This window comes from Schistocerca cancellata, chromosome 4 (assembly GCF_023864275.1).
Source record: "Schistocerca cancellata isolate TAMUIC-IGC-003103 chromosome 4, iqSchCanc2.1, whole genome shotgun sequence".
In the NCBI taxonomy this organism is placed as follows: Eukaryota; Metazoa; Arthropoda; class Insecta; order Orthoptera; family Acrididae; genus Schistocerca; species Schistocerca cancellata.
Window position 1 is genome coordinate 708,934,998 of NC_064629.1, and position 21,644 is coordinate 708,956,641.

Consider the following 21,644-nt stretch of genomic DNA (forward strand, 5'->3'; position numbering starts at 1 on the left):
CATCTCCTCATAACATTAACTGAAAACTCCATGATATGCCTCCTTATGTATGTTGTTCAGGAGAGCTACAAAGAAACAAGCTGATTCTGTGGTTTAAAAGTCACTGGTCGGTTTTTTTTTAAATTGAGGGAGGGGGGGGGGGGGAACAATAAGAATCCATACAGGGTAAGAATCAGATTGTAAGGTAATAGCTGAAATGCCTGTGTTGAGGAAATCTCAAGAAATGCTTACATGTTTTGTTAGCCAGTGAAGCACATTGTCACGACACATTATTTTGTGCAGGCCCACAGTAACTTCCTGAATTCGTATTAAAAGGTTTGACAGTTGTTGTGCAGCTTATTAATCTGTGATTACTATCCTTATTTCTTAATGTAATGGTAACAATTCTGACCTTCAAGAAAAAAATAAATTGAGTACAGTGTGTGTTCTGATCCTTGACTGGACAATGTAATATCAACTAACTGCATTCCTGAGGTGAAGACTTTAGTACAAAATCTTAGAGGCATTAGCTGCTTGAATCCCAGGAGTACTCTATGTGTGTAGGTAAGGGCAGTGATCATTCTCCAAAACGACAAATGCGCTTTTTGCAGAGTGCCACAAAAGACAGTAGCTGTGGGAGGTGAAAAATCAACAAATGCACCCACAATCAAATCCGTATTGAAATCATAACAAAGGCATCACAGTCATGCTCCCACTTAATCTCTATGGTTGACTGTCATGTGGAATGTCACAGAGATAGAGATGATGATGATGATGATGATGATGATGTTGATGTTTTGAGGGGGGGGGGGGGCAGTCCAGCCATGCAATGCTTGTACAGAATACTACATATAATGTTGCTGTTGTTTGTTGTTCCTTAAAGTGAACAGTGAACCAGATTTCACCCATTTTTAAAATTTTTTGTCTCACTCGTATTAAACCAGAGTCAGAAATAAATTATAGTAATTTTAGTAAAAATGCTCAGCGTACTGTAGCCCTGAGACAGATAGAAATAAATCCAATTTCTCTTAAATTGAGTGGTCTTTTCTGTGCACAGCATATATTTCAAGACTGAGAATAATCAGTGAAGTGTAGATGTTGAAGATTTTCTAAGACTATGCACATACCAGTAGGCTTTAGTTTTGAGGAACAGAGCCACAAGTGAAATAACAAAAATCGTGAAATCTTAATAACTGAAGATCATGCAGTAGTACCATAAAAATCTTCTTGCTGTCTGGTTGTAACCACACTGAAGTCCAAATAAAAAAACAGGACCATCAATGAAATACAACACGCTAGAACTGACAGCAAGTTTATTACCAACACCAGCATACAGCAAGAACAGAATGCAGAGTGCAACGATTTATACAAAAACTGAATATTCAAGACTATACAAACATTACAAACATAATATATGTCAAGAACATTCCAGAAATGATATATACTAAATATCAAATAACTACTGGTGGTGGAGTTTGAACTGATGATGTGCAACATGCCAAACAGTGAGGATAACCACTGTGCTGCACTGCATGCACCACAGTGCATAGCATTGCTCCCTCTCCAGGAGAAACAGGAACCCACTGTTTCAGAAGTTCTCACTACATCCTGGATTTAGATTTTGCCAATGGCCTTCTGTATCATGGTGCTGGTATATTATAATGTTCTGGCCTTGATGTTACATCCTTTTCACTGTGATCAGCATTGAAGACCACCACTCACGCCAAAGCTTTATCGTTGAGCGGTTGTTCTGTTTCCTCGAACCTTCAACTGTAGATCTGCACCTCTCAGCTGTAGTAGGACTTCATATAGAGGACATGCACAGTGTCTCTGTGCTTTTGGTGTGAAGAAGGATCATAATCCTAGACTTCATATGTGACACCCAACAAGCACCTAAGGATGCAAAAAAACTCAAAGTAGCACTTTAGTAACTTTTGTGATAGCTCTACTTGTCGCAAAGGCATAAAAATCCATGCCAAGTCTCCTGGGCTGTACCTCACAGGCTGGTGCTGGCTGTTATAGTGCTCTCGGTCTTTCTCCTGGGTGTTCAAATCCCAATACTCATATCTGATAGACTGTCAAAGTATAATTTTATAACAAACCTTTCAAATCACTTCTTTGCATATGTTTGTGAAATGTATTCTGCCTCTGAAAACATGTATGATTGAATTATTCATAAAATAGTGATAACTTAACTTGTTATCCTCATTCAATATTGTTGTTGGCTCTGTAACTAGAAGTATAATCAGTTTTGGCTAAACTGTAGGTGTGACATAATTTGTTTGTTCTAATATTTTTGACGACACAATTGTCAGTATTGAAACATCTTTAGTGGTAGGATGTTCCACATAGTCAACATGACTATTGTCCAGTAGAACTGGGGACAGTGTAGCTATTGTCATAGCAGCTTCATGACCATGGACTGGAAAGAATGGTGTGAAGCCTGTAGTGTGTTGCTTCGCTGTGTTGTATGCTAATGTCACAGTGTGTAGCACTGTATACCAGTCTCTCTGTTCAACATCAATGTGTATTGAGAGCATATCTGCCATTGTCTTATTAAAGCATTCCGTGAGGGCATTCATCTGTGGATGGTATGCAGTTGTCATGCTGTGGGTGATGTCACAATGTGAAATTACCTGTGATACTAGTCTTGCACGGAAAACTTTCCTGCGATTAGATATTGTCACACTAGATGCTCTCTGTTTCAGAATGATATCTTCTGCAAGGAATTTTGCAATTTCTGGGCTTCTGAAGTTGGCACAGTGTTGGTGACAGCGTAGTGGGTGAGATAGTCAGTGCAGACTGTTATCCATTGATTGACATTTGTCAGCTTAGGGAACCTTCTCAAGAGATCGATTCCAATTTCAGGAATGGCACTGCTGCAGGTGGGATTTGTACCAGATGCCCTGGAGGTAATAGTGGCATGTGCTACTATCATTAGCACTCCTTACAGTGATTCGGATAGTGTATAACAGATCGGTAGAGACCAGGTCAGTGACATATTCGGGGCAAACGGTTTCTCGTCTGTTCAAATTCCCTTACAATTGTTGCAGGCTGTGTACCCAGCTGAGAAGTTGGCCCTGCTGGTACAACACCAACTATACTTGCTCCAGTGGCAGGGAAAACAGGTGTCATTCTGCTGGCTCCTCCTTTTTTATTCTTGCAGTCAGCCAACCTCATTCATCTGCTATATTGTTTTAGTTCCTTATACCCTTTTCCTCCTGTTTAGTCAGTGTTCTAATATTGACGCAATACTTCGTTCCGTGCTTCTGTGCGGGTACGCATATAGTTTTCTGACTTCTGTTACTTTTATTTTACATGCTGTTTTATACTCCTGTTTAGTGTATTTTACCGACACTTGTCTCAAACAGTTTTTGCGCGGACACTGAAGACCCGTACCAACATATCCACACACACACACACACACACACACACACACACACACACACCAGGCCAGTGATATCTGCATCTGAGTTTTTCTGGAGTATTCACAAATCCCAAGTGACCGGATGTTGGAGTGTCATGGAAATACTTAAGGATAGGTCACCACAGATGAACTGAGATGATGAGCAACCATTTCTGCCCCATCACATTGTAGGTCCTCTTGTATAAAATTCTGTTTACCAATTTTCATTTTCCTTTCGTCAGTTCCTCATTCATCAACACTTTTATAGTTTTCAACAATGCTGGATCTTCATTCTTTTCAGCAGCAGTGTCATTTAATGCAGTGATGACTGAGATTTCGTCTGTGCTGCTGTTTTCTGACAAAGAATTCTTTGAAAGGCAGTCAGTGTCCTTACATTTGCATCCCTTTTTGTATACTATTGTGACGACGTACTTCAGAAGTGGTGCCCAGCTCACCAGCCGACATGAAGGATCCTTGAGGCTAGTCATCCAGCAGAGAGTGTGGTAGTCCATCATAACAGTGAATGAATGCTTTGCTGAATAAATATGGAAAGAATTTTGTTGATGGCCCACCATTTTAAAGGCAGTCTTCCTCAGTTTTTGGGTAGTTCATCATAGACTTGTAGAATATTCAGAAGCATAAGCTATCATCTTTTCAGCGCCTTCCTGAATTTGTACTAGAACTGCCTCTATCCCAAAACTGCTAGTGTTGGTGTGAAGCTCTGTCTTGACATTCTCATCATATAATGCTATAATTGGAGATGATTGTAGCACTTCCTTAAGGACAAGGAAAGGTCTTTCTTGCACTTTGTTCCAGGAAAATTTGGTGTCTCCCTGCAGTAGTTCTTGAAAGGGAAGTGCCTTGGTACAAAAGTTCTTTATGAAATGCCAGTAGTACAAACAAATTTTGAGAAGACTTCACACATCATGAATGTGCCAGGGGATCGGAAAATCTATGACTGCTCTTATATTTTCTGGACTGGGATGGACTCCATCATCGTTCACTCACTCAAAGATTTTTGTTTTGTGAGTGATTTAGAGGCATTTTTTCCAATTTGGGAGAGCTGCAATCTGAGCACATTTTAACATCTTTGTCAGGCATTTTAAGTGTTCTTCAGATGTCTTTGAAAAAAGATGGCATCATGCATATAGCAAAGATATATCGTTCACTTAAGGTGTCGAATCAGGTTGTCCTTCGTACATTCGATGGTGGCTGGAACGTCAAATAGTCCAGACTGTGTAACTCCTGCTGTGTCATCTGAACAAGACACAGCCAGGGCAAAAGCTCCACAGGCACAAAGATGTGAGCTGATGCCAGTGCCACTTGCACAAGTTCCACCAGTGCCACGGGTGGTGCTGAGGAAGAAGACATTGACTTTGCCTCGGCCAATTTCTGACTGAGTGCAATCCGCTAATGACCAGACGACAACATACAGAAGCCTACTTGGAAGATAGAAGAGCAGCTCATGCTCACTGGGCTACAGACCATCGTCCAGGGCTGAATTAGACAGGGAACGTCATTTAGTGAGCTGTTAGATGTGAACAGACAGTTGTAAATTGTATTTGCTATGTACTGTGAAGCTTACCTACAATTATTTGCTCTTAGCCTTTGAGAGCCTTTTTTGTGTTATATAATATGCAGTGTTGCAGACTTCGTTATTTGACAAGTCACAGAGATAAGTAAACCTTTTTAACTCATTTGTGTGACTTTGTTCCGAATGTGTTGGAGTGTTGTAGACCTGTGTTCTCCTATCCTGTTACCTGACCCTGGGGCATAGCTATGTAATAGGAGCAGGGAGAAATTGTTGTAGCAGCATACTGCACCAGAAGCTGTTTCACGAACTCACAAACTGGCTGTATCGTAACAACAGTGGCGACTCGGCCTCCACTGCAGTAGCAATGAGGGTTTACAAAAACTTTGAACCCATAGAGGCTGTCAGTGTTGTCAACCTCTATTTATCAATAATGTCCATAGATTATATACTTTGCTCCTTTCAAGCAGTTGAGGGCGTTATCCATGCGGGGCAATGGGTAGATATTTTTCTTAGTGATTTTGTTCAGTTGTCATAGTTCAAACAGAGATGCCATTGCTGTCATCCTGCTTCACAGGACCACAAGGGAGGACCAAGGATCTGAGAAGGTTGAAAGATGTCGTCTTACAGCATCTTACCCATTCCCTTCTGGTTTTTCCATCATTCAGGTGGTGACACTATATGATTGCTGGATAATTGGTAAATAATCCCCAACATTGATATTGTGTTTTACCGTGGGCCACTTGGTCTGGCTTTTCTCCTCTCCAGAATTGAAAGCATCCATACATTAATGCAGAATGGCTATCACTCACTGACACAATCACTGACATTGCTCAGATTCAGGCTAGATCCTATTGGCAGTTCAATAGTAGATTCCTCCCCTACACTGTCTGTAGTGATATCAAAGCAAGATTCTTTGCCCATGACACTAATCTTCCCTTCCTGGTCTGGTTTGGCTGTCCCTATGCACACACCTTCAGGGCATATCTTGTGGCATATCTTGTGGCATAGTGGTGGTGGTGGTTTATATAGGGCACTCAACAGCTAGATTATCATAGCCATCCAAAAATCACTTTCTTTCTCAAGCAGTAGCGTACAATCTGTCCAATCTGTCTTGCAATACATGTCCCTGTCAGGTGGATGTACTTGCCATTTTTGATTATCAGTACAATCACTTTTGTATCATGGAACATAGTTTTCTTTAGCTAATGATCATAACCATCTGACATAACAGGAAAGGAAGCCCCTGCGTTGACTAGTGCCCAGATAGGCTGATCATTGATGATATCAGTGAGATTTCTTGACATTTTGGTGACTATAATCCATGCCTTTTTTGCATCGGTGATGGCCTCACTTCCATAAATGGTCACCTTATTTTAGTTTTCCTGAAGTCATAGCTAGGCAGCAGCTGGTACCTCTGTACAGCGATGGTAAATGGCTCCTTTTTGTTAGGGAGCGGCATCTTCTGGGGTACAGCAGTGGACTTCATCCTGCATGTTGACTATAATCACCTTCAGCTGACTGGCATGAATAGCACTGTTGTGATGGATGATATCTTGTGGCATAGTGGTGGTGGTGGTTTATATAGGGCACTCAACAGCTAGATTATCATAGCCATCCAAAAATCACTTTCTTTCTCAAGCAGTAGCGTACAATCTGTCCAGGGCATCGACAGTGGAAACAGACCCTTATGTTGTCCTCCATCCGCCAAATGTCTTTTCTTCTCTGGGACATTTTATTTGGTGGAGGAGTTGATTGTACCTGTATTGGTTGGATACTGGGTTGTTGGTTGAGGGTGATGGCATAAATCTGCATTGGCAAAGTCCACTCTTCCTAGCACATTCGACTGGTTGTGGAGATTGGTGCCAAACATTGGTAAAGCTCTTCAACATATTCTATCACCTCTTGAATTATGGGGGTCGATGTTTGATGCGCTCTCTCTCTCTCTCTCTCTCTCTCTCTCTCTCTCTCTCTCTCTCATATGTATACAGTCTGACCGCTCTGGCTGCCATAAAATGCTGTATCTCTTCTCCTACTCCCGGCCATTTGAGAGAGGCAGGATTATGGTGGTCTTCCATAGCTGCCATAGGGACCACATTCAGGAGATGATCATAGCTCCTTCATCCAACTCTTTTTCTGTTGCATTTTCTTGATATCCTGGCGCCACTTGATAATTTTTTCTGTTGTTGTGACGTCCTTTGTTAGATTTTGTCGGCTTCTGTCATATCCAGATTCACAATGTTGCAAAGGGTCAAAACATTCTGTGGGTATGACTGTGTCATTTTGTCGTGATGTTGGGCCCTGTTCTTTAATTGTTCTTCTGCGAAGTAGGCTTGCTGTTGATTGTCACCAAATGTTTTCTTCAGTTGGGGCTAGAACTTCTCCCACCTATTGAGCTTCTCTTTGTTCTCAAGCTGCTGCTGGACTGTGCTACTCAGGTAAAAGTATACATTTGTCAAATGCATTACATCATCCCACCTATTGTATTTGGCAACTCACTTCAATCCTTTCGGCCATTTTGTTAGGTCAATGTACTGCTTGTATTCTGGTTCCTGTCCATGTGGGTGACTGCTTTTATGTTGTCTGAGTGGAACCATGGTGATGTAAATGTTTTGAAGTATTCGGCATCTCCACCAGTGTCACATCATAACCACACTGAAGTCCTAATCCGAAAGCAGTCATCAGTGAATACAACACTTACAACTGAAAGCAGGTTTACTACCACAACAGTGTACAGCCAGAACAGAACTGTCCTCCTGGTTGGAGAGTGCAGCTATTTGAATAGCCATTGAATACTCCAGAATACACAAACATTACAAGCATTACAAACATTGAGATATTTCAAAAACTCCCCTGGAGCAGTGAATACGAAGTAACAAATACTTACTGGTGGTTGGGTTGAACCGGCGATCCACAGCATGGCACGCAGTGAGGTTAACCACTACTCTATGCTACACTACACTGCACTGTATGCATCACAGCTTGTGACATCCCCCTGCGGGTCTGTGGGATAGAATAGGCTCGAGGTATTCCCGCCTGTTGTAAGAGGTAACTAAAGGAGTCCCACACTTTTTGGCCCTATGAGTTCAGGTCCCATGCTATGGTTGGACCTGCCACTTTCAAAATTCTACAGAAGTGCGGGCCATATGGGGAAGGATGCCTTACGTCGTGCACGAGTTATCCATAATGCCCTTAGATTTGATCTCCTGAATCTCTTGTCATGGCTTTGCATCTCCACCAGCGATTCACCTATTTGGGCGAGGACACTTTCTGGGGTATGTCATCTTCTTCCATTGTCTCTTGTCCTCTTTCGCCCCCATGACAATATTGGATTTCTCTGCGCCCAATATCCAGCACGGTAGCCAGTCCGTTGTGGTGGGGCCATCGTGTACCCATTTGGTGGTAGCCCCCTGACAAAACAGGGATTGTACTGCTGATGCCTGAGCTGTAAACTCCCCATGTATATCAGGGAGAAGATGCCTGTCTTCCTGGGGCATCAGGACTCCTGACAATGGCCATTATGCCAGTTGGCCTTTGCTGTGCACCGAGCGAGGTGGCGCAGTGGTTAGACACTGGACTCGCATTCGGAAGGACGACGGTTCAATCCCGCGTCCGGCCATCCTGATTTAGGTTTTCCGTGATTTCCCTAAATCACTCCAGGCAAATTCCGGGATGGTTCCTCTGAAAGGGCACGGCCGACTTCCTTCCCCATCCTTCCCTAATCCGATGAGACCGATGACCACGCTGTCTGGTCTCCTTCCCCAAACCAACCAACCAACCAACCAACCTTTGCTGTGGCTTGGTGGTACCCATGGGGAGAGCCCCTGATCAGAGTGGGTGGTATCAGGATGGATGACCCGCAATGAAGCGGACTCATTCATATCTTGCTGGTGACCGTACGGCACCAGCAGTCTCTAAGAAGGGCAAGATTGTATACAATGCCGACAGGTACAACCCTAAATCATTTCCCTCCCTCGCTACACCGTGGGAGGAACGTAGAGCTACAGAACGGAGAGAGCCATATTCACCTCGGTTTTTAGTCTGTAGCAGAACTGATGGGGACTCCTTTCTACCTACAAAGCCACAGTTTTTCATGGAACACCTTAAGGATAAGTTTGGAGAAGTGACAGCGCTGTCCAAGATGTGGAACGGGGCAGTCTTGATTCAGACAGCATCCCCAGTCCAATGCCGAGCATTATTCAACTGTGACAAGCCGGGTGACATTCCTGTTTCTGTCACTCCCCATAAATGGCTCAACATGGTCCAGGGGATTATTTTCCATAGCAGTCTCCTCTTGCACTTTGACGATGAGCTCTGCGCCAATTTAGAATGGTGGGGTGTTCATTTCATTTGGTGCATTTACAGGGGACCCAAAGACAACAGGGTTGCTACCGGTGCCTTCATCTTGGCCTTTGGGGATGATTCATTGCCTGAAAAGGTCAATTTGATGGTTTACCGCTGTGACAAACAATACGTCCCTCCCCATATGTGGTGCTTTAAGGGCTGGAAGTTCGGGCACATGCCTTCCTGCTGCACTTCCAGCACCACATTTTGAGACTAAGGACGTCCACTGCACTCACATACTCCATGTGCACCACCTCCCACTTGCATCAACTCCCCTGCTCGCCAAACTGCTCAGTACCCTAAAAGGAGCCGAAAACCATGCAGTACAAGACCCTGGACTGGTTGACTTACACGGAGGCTAAACGTAAATTTGAAAGTTTACACTTCATTCAGTTGACATTGACATATTCTGCAGCTACGTCGTCATCTCTGTCCCAAGTGTCGGTGGTTCCTCTCTCTGTGCCATGAACAGTCGTCCCTCCGGGGCCACCATAATACATCTGCTCCCTTGGTGGTAGGGGGCAAATCTTCCTCCGTTGCTCCCAAAGCACCTACTTCAGGAGCAAGGCCTTCCAAACGCAGGGGACATTGGTCCCCTTGCCCCTGCCGGAGAAGCAACAGCCTCCTCTGGCTCCTCTCATGCGGAAGGGGTTCCTTGGGGCCCTTTCTCCCAAGGTCTCCACTAATGCCATGGCAGACACTCACCAGTGGCTCAAGGAGCCAAAAGCTGCTGGATGAAGAGCTTCACGGTCTTCCTGCCTGAAGCTGCTTCGGGGAAATCTTCCCAGCAAGCCCCTAAACAGAAGTGAGAGAGCAAGCAAACTAAGTAGTAGTCTGCTAAGCAACAGTACCCTCTGGTGGCCACATCATCACCACTCCCTATCAATTCTGCATCTAAGGATGCAGTGGGGATCTTAGCCTCCCCTGTGGACTTGGATCTCACTGATGCCTCATCCACTGTAGAAATGACTACAACTACTCCATAGGTGACAGCAGGTGCCTCTGAGGCGTAACCTGCCTCCTTGCGTGCTTCATGCCTTTCCAGCCTCACGATAATGTCATCTTCCAGTGGAATTGCAGCGGTTTTTTCCACCACCTGGCTGAGCTATGGCAACTCTTAAGCTTTACACCTGCTTTCTGCATTGCCCTTCAGAAACCTGGTTCCCAGAAATGCAGACCCCTACCCTCCATGGCTATAGGGGATATTACAAAAACCATAGTGACTATAATAGTGTGTCAGGTGGAGTTCGTGTCTATGTCCTGAATTTAGTATGCAGTGAACCTGTGCCCCTTCAAACCACTCTTGAAGCTGTGGCTGTCAGGATAAGGACAACACAGAAAATAACTGTCTGCAATGTATATCTTCCTCCAGATGGTGCAGTACCCCTGAACGCATTGGTTGCACTGATTGATCAACTCTCTAAACCTTTCCTACTTTTGGGAGATTTTAACACTCATAACCCCTTGTGGGTGGGTGGCACCGTGCTTACTGGCCAAGGCAGAGATGTCGAAAATTCACTGTCACAACTCAACCTCTGCCTCTTAAATCCAGGTGCCCCCCCCCCCCCCCCCCCCCCCCCCACACACACACACGCGCACACACACACACACACACACACACACACACACACACACACACACACACACACTCTCTCTCTCTCTCTCTCTCTCTCTCTCTCTCTCTCTCTCTCTTCAGTGTGGCACATGGCACATATTCGGCCATTGATCTCACGGTTTGCAGTCCTGGCCTTCTCCCAGCTATCCACTGGAGAGCACATGACGACCTGTGTGGCAGTGACCATTCCCCATCTTCTTGTGGCTGCCCCAGCTTCAGGCCAACAGACACTTGCCCAGATGGGCTTTAAACGAGACAAACTGGGAAGCCTTCATTTCTGCTGTCAACATTGAATCTCCCCGACATGGTAACATCAATGTGGTGGTTGAGCAGGTAACTGCGGCGGAAAATGCAATCCCTCATTCTTTAGGGTGCCCCCGATGAAAGACAGTCCCTTGGTGGTTGCCGGAAGTCACTGAGTCAATTAAGGAGCGTTGGGGAGCTCTACAGCAGCATAAGCTGCACACTTCCCTAGAGCACCTCATAGCCTTTAAACGGCTCCGTGCCCGCGTTTGCCAGCTTATCAAACGATGGAAACAGGAGTGTTGGGAGAGATACTTCTCGACCATTGGGTGCCATTCGTCTCCTTCCCAAATCTGGGCAAAGATCAAACTAGTTTTTGGGTACCAGACCTCAGCAGGTGTTCCTGGTGTTAACATAAATGGCGTGTTATCTACTGACGCAATGACGCAATTGCAATTGCCGAGCACTTTGCTGAGCACTATGCTCACACCTCTGCATTGGAGAATTACCTCTCCCCCCCCCCCCCCCCCCCCCCCCAGCCTTTCGCAATCTCAAAAGGCGGATGGAAGGGAAAGTCCTCTCGTTCAGTACATGCCACAGTGAACCCTATAACGCCCCATTTACAGAGTGGGAACTCCTCAGTGCTCTTGCACATTGCCCTGACACACCTCGTAGGCCTGATGGAATCCACAGTCAGATGATGTAACATCCCTTGCCTGACTAGAAGCGACATCTCCTTGTGATCTTCAACCGGATCTGGTGTGATGGTGTCGTTCCATCGCACTGGCGGGAGAGTGCCATCATATAAGTGCTCAAACATGTCAAAAGCCTCGTTGATGTGGATAGCTATTGGCCTATCAGCCTCACCAACATTCTTTGTAAGCTGCTGGAACATATGGTGTGTTCATGTTTGGGTTGGGTCAGTGGAAGTGCTGGCAGCACCTCAATGCCCTCCGCTGCCTGAGCGACACCAACTGCGGTGCAGATCGATCTACGCTATAGAGCCCTTGTTCAATCCCGCCTTAACTATGGGAGTGTGGTTTATGATTCGGCGGTGCCCTCAACATTGCGTTTACTTGACCCAGTGCACCACTGTGGCATTCACCTAGCGACGGGAGTTTTTAGGACGAGTCCAGTGACCAGCGTCCTAGCAGAGGCTGAAGTCCCTCCATTGCACATCAGGCGTGCACAGGTGCTTGCCAGTTACGTTGCACACTTTTGTAGTTCTCCGGCGCATCCAAATTACCATCTCCTTTTCCCACCGATGGCAGTTCATCTCCCGCATTGACAGCCCAGATCAGGGCTTAAAATTGCAGTTCACGTCCAATCCCTTCCCTCTGATCTGGAGTCTTTGCCTTTACCACCTATATCTGAGGTCAATTCGGGTTCACCTCTGTGGTGTACACCTAGGCCGCAGCTTCGCCTGGACCTTTCACATGGCCCAAAGGACTCCGCTGTCACTTCCTCTCGATTCTTGACATGTACCAAGGCCATGAAATAGTTTACACTGATGGCTCAATGGCTGATGGTCACATTGGCTTCACATGCGTCCATGTAGGACATATTGAACAGCATTCCTTGCCCGATGATTGCAGTGTTTTCGCTGCAGAGCTGGTGGCTATATCTCGTGCTCTTTAGCACATCTGTTCATGCCCTGGGGAGTCGTTTCTTCTGTGTACTGACTCCTTGAGCAGCCTACAAGCTATCGACCAGTTCTACCCTCGTCATCCTTTGGTAGCGACCATCCAGTAGTCCATCTATGCCCTGGAACAGTCGGTTGTTCAGTGGTGTTTGTGTGGACCGTAGGACACGTCGGAATCCCAGGCAACGAACTTGCTGACAGGCAGGCTAAACAGGCTACACGAAAACCGCTTATGGAGATCAGCATCCAGTAACTGACGTGTGTTCGTTTTTATGCTGCCAGACTTTTCAGCTTTGGGAGAGGGGATGGCATGGTCTCAGTATGAACAACAAACTGCGTGCCATTAAGAAGACTACGAATGTGTGGCAGCCCTCCATGCTGGCCTCTCGCAGAGACTCTGTGGTTCTCTGCCGGCTCCGCATTGGCCATGCTTGGGCGACCAACGGCTACCTCGTGTGCCGTGAAGACCCACCTCAGTGTCGGGTGCGACACCCAGTTGACAGTGGCCCATATTCTGGTGCACTGTCCCACTTTGACTGCCCTGCGATGAAATCTTCAGATGCCAGGCTGATTTAGTTTTACATTTTATTCGTGAGGGTATGCTTTATCATTTGATCTAAATTTTAGCACATGTCCTTTCTCCCTCTGTGTCCTCCATCCTAGTGCTTTTAGGGTGGAGGTTTTAATGTGTTGCAGAGTGGCTGGCTTCTCCTTTTTATTCTCATGGTCAGCCAGCCATGGTAATCTGTTTTGTTGTTTTAATTTCTTCTACCTGTTTCTTGCGTTTCTGTGGTTTTCTTCTCCGCTTTTATCCATTTAAGTGTTTGTTGCTCTTCCGTCGTTCTTGTGGTTTTTCCTTTCTCTTTGTTTGTTGTCAGTCTCGCTTGTTTTATTCTCACCCTTGTGGCATTGTTTTATCTGGAACAAGGGACTGATGACCTAGCAGTTTGGTCCCTTTCCCCATCTTTTAAACCAACCAACCAACCAACAGCTTGTGGCAGTATTTTTACACTGTCTCTCTTTATAACAACTTTTGCTGCAACTTGCAGTTACCACATATAACCTGTTACTGTTGGAAGTTCAGAAAACAAGCAAGTACCTTAATACAAACATTATTTTTCAAGCTTCTAGCAGATATAAAGCAAGACGTAGGGAACACACGCACTTTAAAAACTATAGTGTGAAAACTATACTTTACTAACCACACTTCCCAAGAGTCATCCAATATTCTGGAATCTCTGTTGGCTCCATCCAATAGACTACATCTATTAGAATAACTCCTTAGTTTCCTTTTGTGTGTAGGTTAAGTGGCTAGGTCAGTCTGTTTGAAGGTTGAAGGAAAGCATTTCTCTACGGGGTCCACGTTGTTATATGGGTTGAGGTAATGTTAATGACCAACATGATGCTCTTCCTCACCACCACACTCCCCAGGACAGAATCTGTGTACCTCACTTGTCTGTCTGGTGTAAAGCACTGCAGTGTTCAAACCAATCATCTGCTTCATGACAGAATAAAATTTTCATTTGCTGTTTCATCTATGCGTACATACAAGTAAAGTTGCAGTGTGTGATTGGACTAACACAGAAGATACTTGTATATAATTACTGATATAGTGCAATTAAAATAATTTTATAGAAGATAGATTGTGAGCTGAGAATGGTGTTTCCATCTGTTGGTTAGCATTCCACATGCTCGTTTAATATGAAACTTTTGTGGTTGTGTGTTCCTTGTAGCAAATAGTTCAAAAGACAAGGCGTAGTGGAAATCCTTGGATAACCCAAGTATTTAACTGATGAAAGGAGAAAATATAAAAATGCAGAAAATGAAGCAGATGAAAGGCAATACAAACTTCTAAAAAGTAAGGTTTTTAGGAAGTGCAAAATGGTCTAGCTGGAATGGCCTAGTGGACAAATGTGAAGATTTGTAAACATATATCACTAAGGAAAAGATAGATACCACCTACAGGAAAATTAGAGGCCTTTGAAGAAAAGAGAAGCAGCTGTGTGAATATCAAGAGTTCAAATGGAAAATCAGGCCTAAGCAAAGAAGGGAAAACTGTAATGTGAAAGGAGTATATACGGGGTATATACAAGGGAGATGAAATTGTGAGGGCATTATTGTAGAACTAAAAGAGGATGTACATGAAGATGAGGGGTGAGATTTTGTGTTGCAGGAAGAATTTGACCGAGCACTGAAAAACCTAAGTCAAAACAAGGCCCGGGAGTAGATTACGTTCCTTAAGAGCTATTGGTAGACTCGGCAGAACCAGCCATGACAAAACACTTCCATCTGGTGTGCAAGATGTATGAGACAGGCGAAATACCATCAGATTTCAAGGAGAATATAATAATTCCAATTCCGAAGAAAGCAGGTGGTGACCCATGTGTATATTACTGAACTATCATTTTAATAAGTCATGGTTGTAAAATACTAACACAAATTCTGTACAGAAGGATGAAAAAACTGATAGAATCAGACCTCGAGGAGGATCAGTTTGGATTCTGGAGAAATATAGGAATATGTGAGGCAACATTGACCCTATGACTTCTCACAGAAGATATGTTAAGGAAAGGCAAATCTACGTTTATAGAATTTGTAGACTTAGAGAAAGATTTTGACATCATTGACTGGAATATTCTCTTTGAAATTCAGAAGGCAGCAGGGGTAAAGTACAGGGAGCAAAAGGCTGTTTACAACTTGTACAGAAACCAGATGGCAGTTATAAGAGTGAAGGAGCATGACAGGGAAATGGTGGTTGTGTAGGGAGTGATACAGGGATGTGGCATATCCCTAATGTTATTCAATCTGTACAGTGAGCAAGCAGTGAAGGAAAGCAAAGAAAAAATTGGAGTGGGAATTACAGTTCAAGGAGAAGAAATAAAAACTTCGAGGTTTGCCAAGGACATTGGAATTCTGTCAGAGACAGCAAAGGACTTGGAGGAGCAGCTGAATGGAGTCGACAGCGTCTTGAAAGGAGGATATAAGATGATAAAAAAAAAGGCAAAACACAGGTACTGGAATGTAGTCAAATGAAATCAGGTGATGCTGAGGGAATTAAACATTTAAATTAGGTGAGTTTTGTTATTTTGGCAGGAAAATAACTGATGATGACCAAAGTAGAGAGGATATAAAATGTAGACTGTCAATGGCAAAAAAAGCATTCCTGAAGAAGAGAAATCTGTTGTCATCGATTATGGATTTAAGTGTTAGGAAGTCTTTCCTGAAAGTATTTTTATGTAGTTTAGTCATATATGAAAGGGAAACATGGATGATAAACATATTAGACAAAAAGAGAGTAGAAGTGTTTGAAATTGGTGCTACAGAAAAATGCTGAATTTTAGATGAGTAGATCACATAAGTTATGAGAAGGTAGTGTATAGAATTGGGAGGAAAAGAACTCTGTGGTACTACCTGACTGGAAGAAGGAGAATAGGTTTGTAGGACATGTTCTGAGACATCAAGCAGTGACCAAATTGGTACTGGAGGAAAGTGTGTGCAAGAGGGGGGGGGGGGGGGGGGTAAAAATTGTAGTGGGAGAACAAGAGATGAATATGAATATGGTAAGCAGATTCTGAAGGTTGTAGGTTGCAGTAGTTACTTGGAGATGAAGAGACTTGCACAGGGTAGAGTAGCATGTAGAGCTGCATCAAACCAGTGTTTGGACTGAAGACAACAACAACAACAACAACAACAACAACAGCATGATGTTCCTTGTTTTTTCTGTTCATTGTTGTGTGTTGTGGCAGCAACGTTTTTATTTCCAGTGTAAACACCAGCATTTCAGTGGTATGTTTAAAGGTGAATAGCACACAAAAAAGAGGGTTCAGACAAAGCCTGTGGGTCCAGAAAGTTTTGAGGCTGGATTAATAAAAAAATAGAGAAGCTGTAGATGGTGGTCTTAATGTGTCATGGAGACACATAGCCTCTGCCCACATAGCCTCTGCCCACTCAAATGCAAAATACTGAATGTTCAGACAAACCAGTGAAACTGTCATAAAAGCCATTCTTTGAGATTTGTTTGGTGTTAATCCAGGACAAACAATGCAATAGCTTAGGTAGTAAACACTGTCAGTCAGAGAAATGAAGGTATGTTTGAAGTCACATGTGTATGAGATCCTGGATCATGAAAAGGATTGCATTATTAGACTGGAGTAATCATACTGTGTTGAATCTTCTTTCTTCTTTTTATTCCATGCCTGTGGCCATTTCTCTACGGGGTCCACGTTGTTATATGGGTTGAGGTAATGTTAATGACCAACATGATGCTCTTCGTCACCACCACACTCCCCAGGACAGAATCTGTGTACCTCACTTGTCTGTCTGGTGTAAATCTCATATTCAAGTGTGAGAATGTTTTCAGAATGTTCGCGTAGTGTGTAATTTAGGTGAAACATGGCAACCAGCTCTGTATTCACCTAGCTGGATGTGGGGAAACCATCTAAAAAGCACATCCAGGCTGGTCGGGTCACCAGCAGAGTGATAATGTTAAAAGAACTCTTCCCACTTTTGCACTGAGGATAGAGAGTACATGGAATTAGACTGAAGAAGAAAGATTGTTCATGCACTAGAGCTTTTTTTTTACCAATAAAAAGAAAATTAGAGTATAAATGTTATAGGAAAGTTCTGGTAGGTTGTAAGTATTTTTGGATTAAAGGAGACCATTCACTGAAGAGCAGAAACATTTAGTAATCAATAGGCACACACAAAAAGAAAGAAAAAACTTGCTAGTTTTTGGAGTAATCATTTTCAAGCTAGAGTAAAATATATGCACACACACACACACACACACACACACACACACACACACACACACACACACACAGGAAAAAAAAAACCACCACCACCACATCAGTGCTGACCATACCTTTGTTAGTTTTATTGTGCCATTTAATACCTGAGAGAGATATTCAAAATGGTCAACTGTGAGTGCAAATAACTGTTAGTAATGTTTTATAATATGCACTTTAACACCAAGTTCACATTTGGAGACAGAAGAAAGCCATTATTGTTAGGGATTTGAACTGAACTTAATGTGCTCCTCAGTACTACCGGTATGTAGCCAGTGCTTGCAGACATTTAACTCAAGAGTGCAAAACTTTTGTCTGGCCCAGAAAAGAGTGGTTTTAAATACTTTGATACATCCAGATAATCTGTAACAAAGAATACCTGAATTCCATAAGTGCTCGCTTGAAGAGCATCCCAAAATTGAGGCTTTAGTAGATACAGTATAGACTTCGGGTTTCTGAATTTTTGAGAGCACAATGACAATTCAATAAAAAATTATCCACCTATAGAAGTACTCACTTTTGTAAGCTATGTACTTAACAACATTGGCTGAACCTGGGAAGATAATGGTTCAGGTTATTTTATCACTGCTTAAGAAGGCTAAATAGACACTGTACTCGTTGAAAGACATTCTCATGTCAAGAGTTCCTGGAATTTACAGTATCCCATGTGAGGGCATCAGCACAAGTGATATTGGAGAGACAATGGATAGTTTCATAGAGATGAAACATTTCATGTCAAAGTGCTGCACAGAAGACTGATTGCATGTTAAATACATAAATTTGGGAAAAACAGTGGTCTCTTAGCACAAGAATTAAATTATGTTTATGACCAAAATATATCCCAAGTATTAAGATTCTTTTTTCATGTAGGAATACCAGCGTTATTACCTTCATGTGGCGGCCAGTGACTCTACTTGTAAAGAGAAGGAAGATAGTTCTGTTTATGAATTTAACAAATGTAGAGAGGAGAGATTTTTCTAACTAGGCAGATACCATTAAAGGAGTTGCGCAAGGTTCAGTATTAGGTCACCTTTCAATCCCGATGTATGTAAATGATCCTCAATTTAATACATATGAAGGAGAATTAGTTTCCTTTTGCAGATGACACAGGTATCATAATAGCATCCAACAAACCTAGAGTAGCAGAAGAGATTAAAGCAATGCATGTAAAAGAATTATTATTGACTGTTTTTCTCCAAATTATCTCTTTCTTTATTAAACAAAAAATGCATATTCAGTCCTGCACTTCAAATGGTAGAGTACCCAGTTAACACAGAGGCAAGAATTAATAAGACAGAATCTTCAAAAATTTGAATTATACATATAAATGAGATTTAAAACTTGAATTATTTTCTGGCACAACTATATTTTAAGGAAGAACACTTTCTTTGCACAGAAGGGTGCCAAGAGAATAATTTGTGGTGCTTACACACGATCATCTTGTAGACACCCGTTTGAGGAACACATTGCATCACAGTACATATTTTATCTCACAAAAGTTGTTATAAGTACTCCGTTGGGGTTTAGAAAGAAGTATGAGATTTAAGATATCCATAATTACAGTGCCAGAAAAAAAGAGAGTCCATCATTACTTTTTATTAAAACTATCTTTAGCTCAAAGGCGGTGAATAATGCTGGTACCGTAATCTTTGGTCACTTACCCAATGATATAAAATGCCTAATTTTTAAAATGGCTTAAAAAGGTTTCTTCTGATATGTAGAAATTTGTACTTGTGTGTGAAAAAGTAATACATCCCTACTTGTGTTACTAAACTGAGTATTGTTATTTTTTCATATGGGTTCATCATGTGCCCATATATACAGGATGTTTTTAAGAGGAGATTCATCCAATTTCACAAGACTGTCTTCTACATTAACTTGGGGCAAATTTTAACTTATGCACTGAAATTAAAAGTTTTTGTTGGTGCCCTTTGTAAGTTGCTGTTTCATGTGGTTGCCACTTGGGGTCTCCCTGGTGCAGCTAGTTCACTCATTTACCAACATATATTAATTTAAGATGGTGATAATACAGCAAGTGAAGGTGTTTCACATTTTCCATTTCAACAGTTGCAGTGCAGTTAGGACTTATTTTCATTGAGAATACTGCCTTGCACCACCTACAGCTCAAAACATGTGATGATAATACCAGCTGTTTTAAGACACTGGTTGTTTATGTAAGGGAAATCCTCTGTGTGCATTCAACACAGCTTTGCACATAGTCTACAGAAGTCTACTCATTTTACCAGCCAAGCATGAGCCATTCCTCATGTGTGTGTTTTGCGACAAACGTTTTTGTTTCAAACTATGCAGGATTCAGCTCCTACAAGCCCTTCATGAGGGTGATAAACAATATGTAGAGTTTATTTTAATTCATTCTGCATGTGTAGACAGAAGATAGAAATTTCCTTTCACGTTTAGTTCTCAGTGATGAAGCTATGTTCTGTTTAAGTGGGAAAGCGAACGACCACATCATAATAATATGGTGAACGCAGCAGCTACATTCTGTAGTTGAGCATGAGAGAAACCCATTAACAGGGTTTTACACCATTTCCTGAGAAATAATTTATGCCACATTCATTTTCGTGGAAAATACAATTACAGGAATCACTTACCTGAATATGTTGGGGATTCGGCTTTTAGCAGAATTGCGAGAATATGCTGAAAATTCCATCTTACAGTGGGATAAAGCGCCACCATTCTAGCACCTGCATGTAACAACACTTCTTAACAGTAAGTGCCTCGGTGAAGGATCTTGAGAGCATTTTTTTTTTAAAGGCTCTGTGTACATAGGATGGGCAAAAATATGGAAACACCAAAAACACAATGCATTGCCAGACCTAGTAAGGTGTAGGAAACCCTCTGGCATTCAAAACAGTTTTCAGTTGTCTCCCAATGGCGAAATACACGTCCTGTATAGTTTTCAAGGGAATCTTACACTATTCTTCCAGCAGAATAGTGACAAGTTCAGGTAACGGAGATGGCGGTGGATAGTGATCACGTGCTCTTCTCTCCAAAGTAGATTACAAAGGCTCAGTATTATGAGGTCTGGTGACTGTGGTGGCCAGGGGAGATGAGAAAACTCATTCTTGTGCTCATGCTCACAAAACCAGTTCTGGACAATGTGAAGTGTGTGAACAGGGGCTCTGTTATCTTTGAACCCATCATCACCATTGGGGAACAAAGATTGTACCATTGGATGGACCTGATTGGCCAAAGAGGTAACTTAATGCTTGGCAGTAATGTAACTTTGCAGAGTGACTATGGGACCCATGGAATGGCTGCCCAATTCATCACCGAACCCTGACATGTTTTTCTCTTGGAATGTAAACTCAGCCAGTAGTTGGAAACAGTGTGAAACAACAGCCACCTGACAAAGTGACTTTCTTCTATTGCTCCATATTACAGGTTTTATGGGTTCAACACCACATTGTCATGTTATGGGTATTTGCATCACTGATGATGAATGGTTATAGAATTCCACCTCACCCTGCAATTCCCTGTTCTTAGTCCTCCCTTCGTGTTGTTTTGTTGCTCACAGGGTTCACGAGTGCGACATTCAGTTCTACACTGACTTTTGCAGCTGTCATCATCTTATTTTTCATCACGATCACTCAGCGCACACTTTCATCGGTATTATGACTTAGTAAATGATGATTTTCCACTTCTTTTCCACTTTCTTTGCATGTGGTATAAATCTTTGATATGGTGCATCTTGAAACACCAAAAGCTTAATATACATTGATTATGGAAGATGCTCATTATACAATCACCAGCTGTTTGCCCATGTTCTAATTCACTTAGCACCAACAAGTGCCATTCCTGGTCAAATAAAACAGCACATCCAGCAGGCTTGCATGTCATCTGCATGTATGTTCAAGTATGAATTTCCAGCAGTGTTTCCAAATTTTTATCCATCCATTGTGTGTGCCTCCCTTTCCAGCAACTTTGGATTAATTGTGATGCTACATTGCAATAGGAGGGAATGCAGTAACTCCAGGAATACTTCCAATAGCACGGAATGAGTTTGACTAGCATATGAATGTTTGTCATGCGTCCAATGGAGTGCACACTGAACATTTGTGATAGTTAAATGGAAT

General features: G+C 42.7%; 1 protein-coding gene across 1 annotated transcript in view; it reads left to right on the forward strand.

Annotated features, from left to right (window-relative positions):
* The window catches only part of LOC126183699 (beta-1,3-galactosyltransferase 1-like), a 77,030-nt gene that overhangs the window by 15,390 nt on the left and 39,996 nt on the right, over positions 1-21,644 (forward strand). The gene's annotated exons all lie outside the window — the stretch shown is intronic.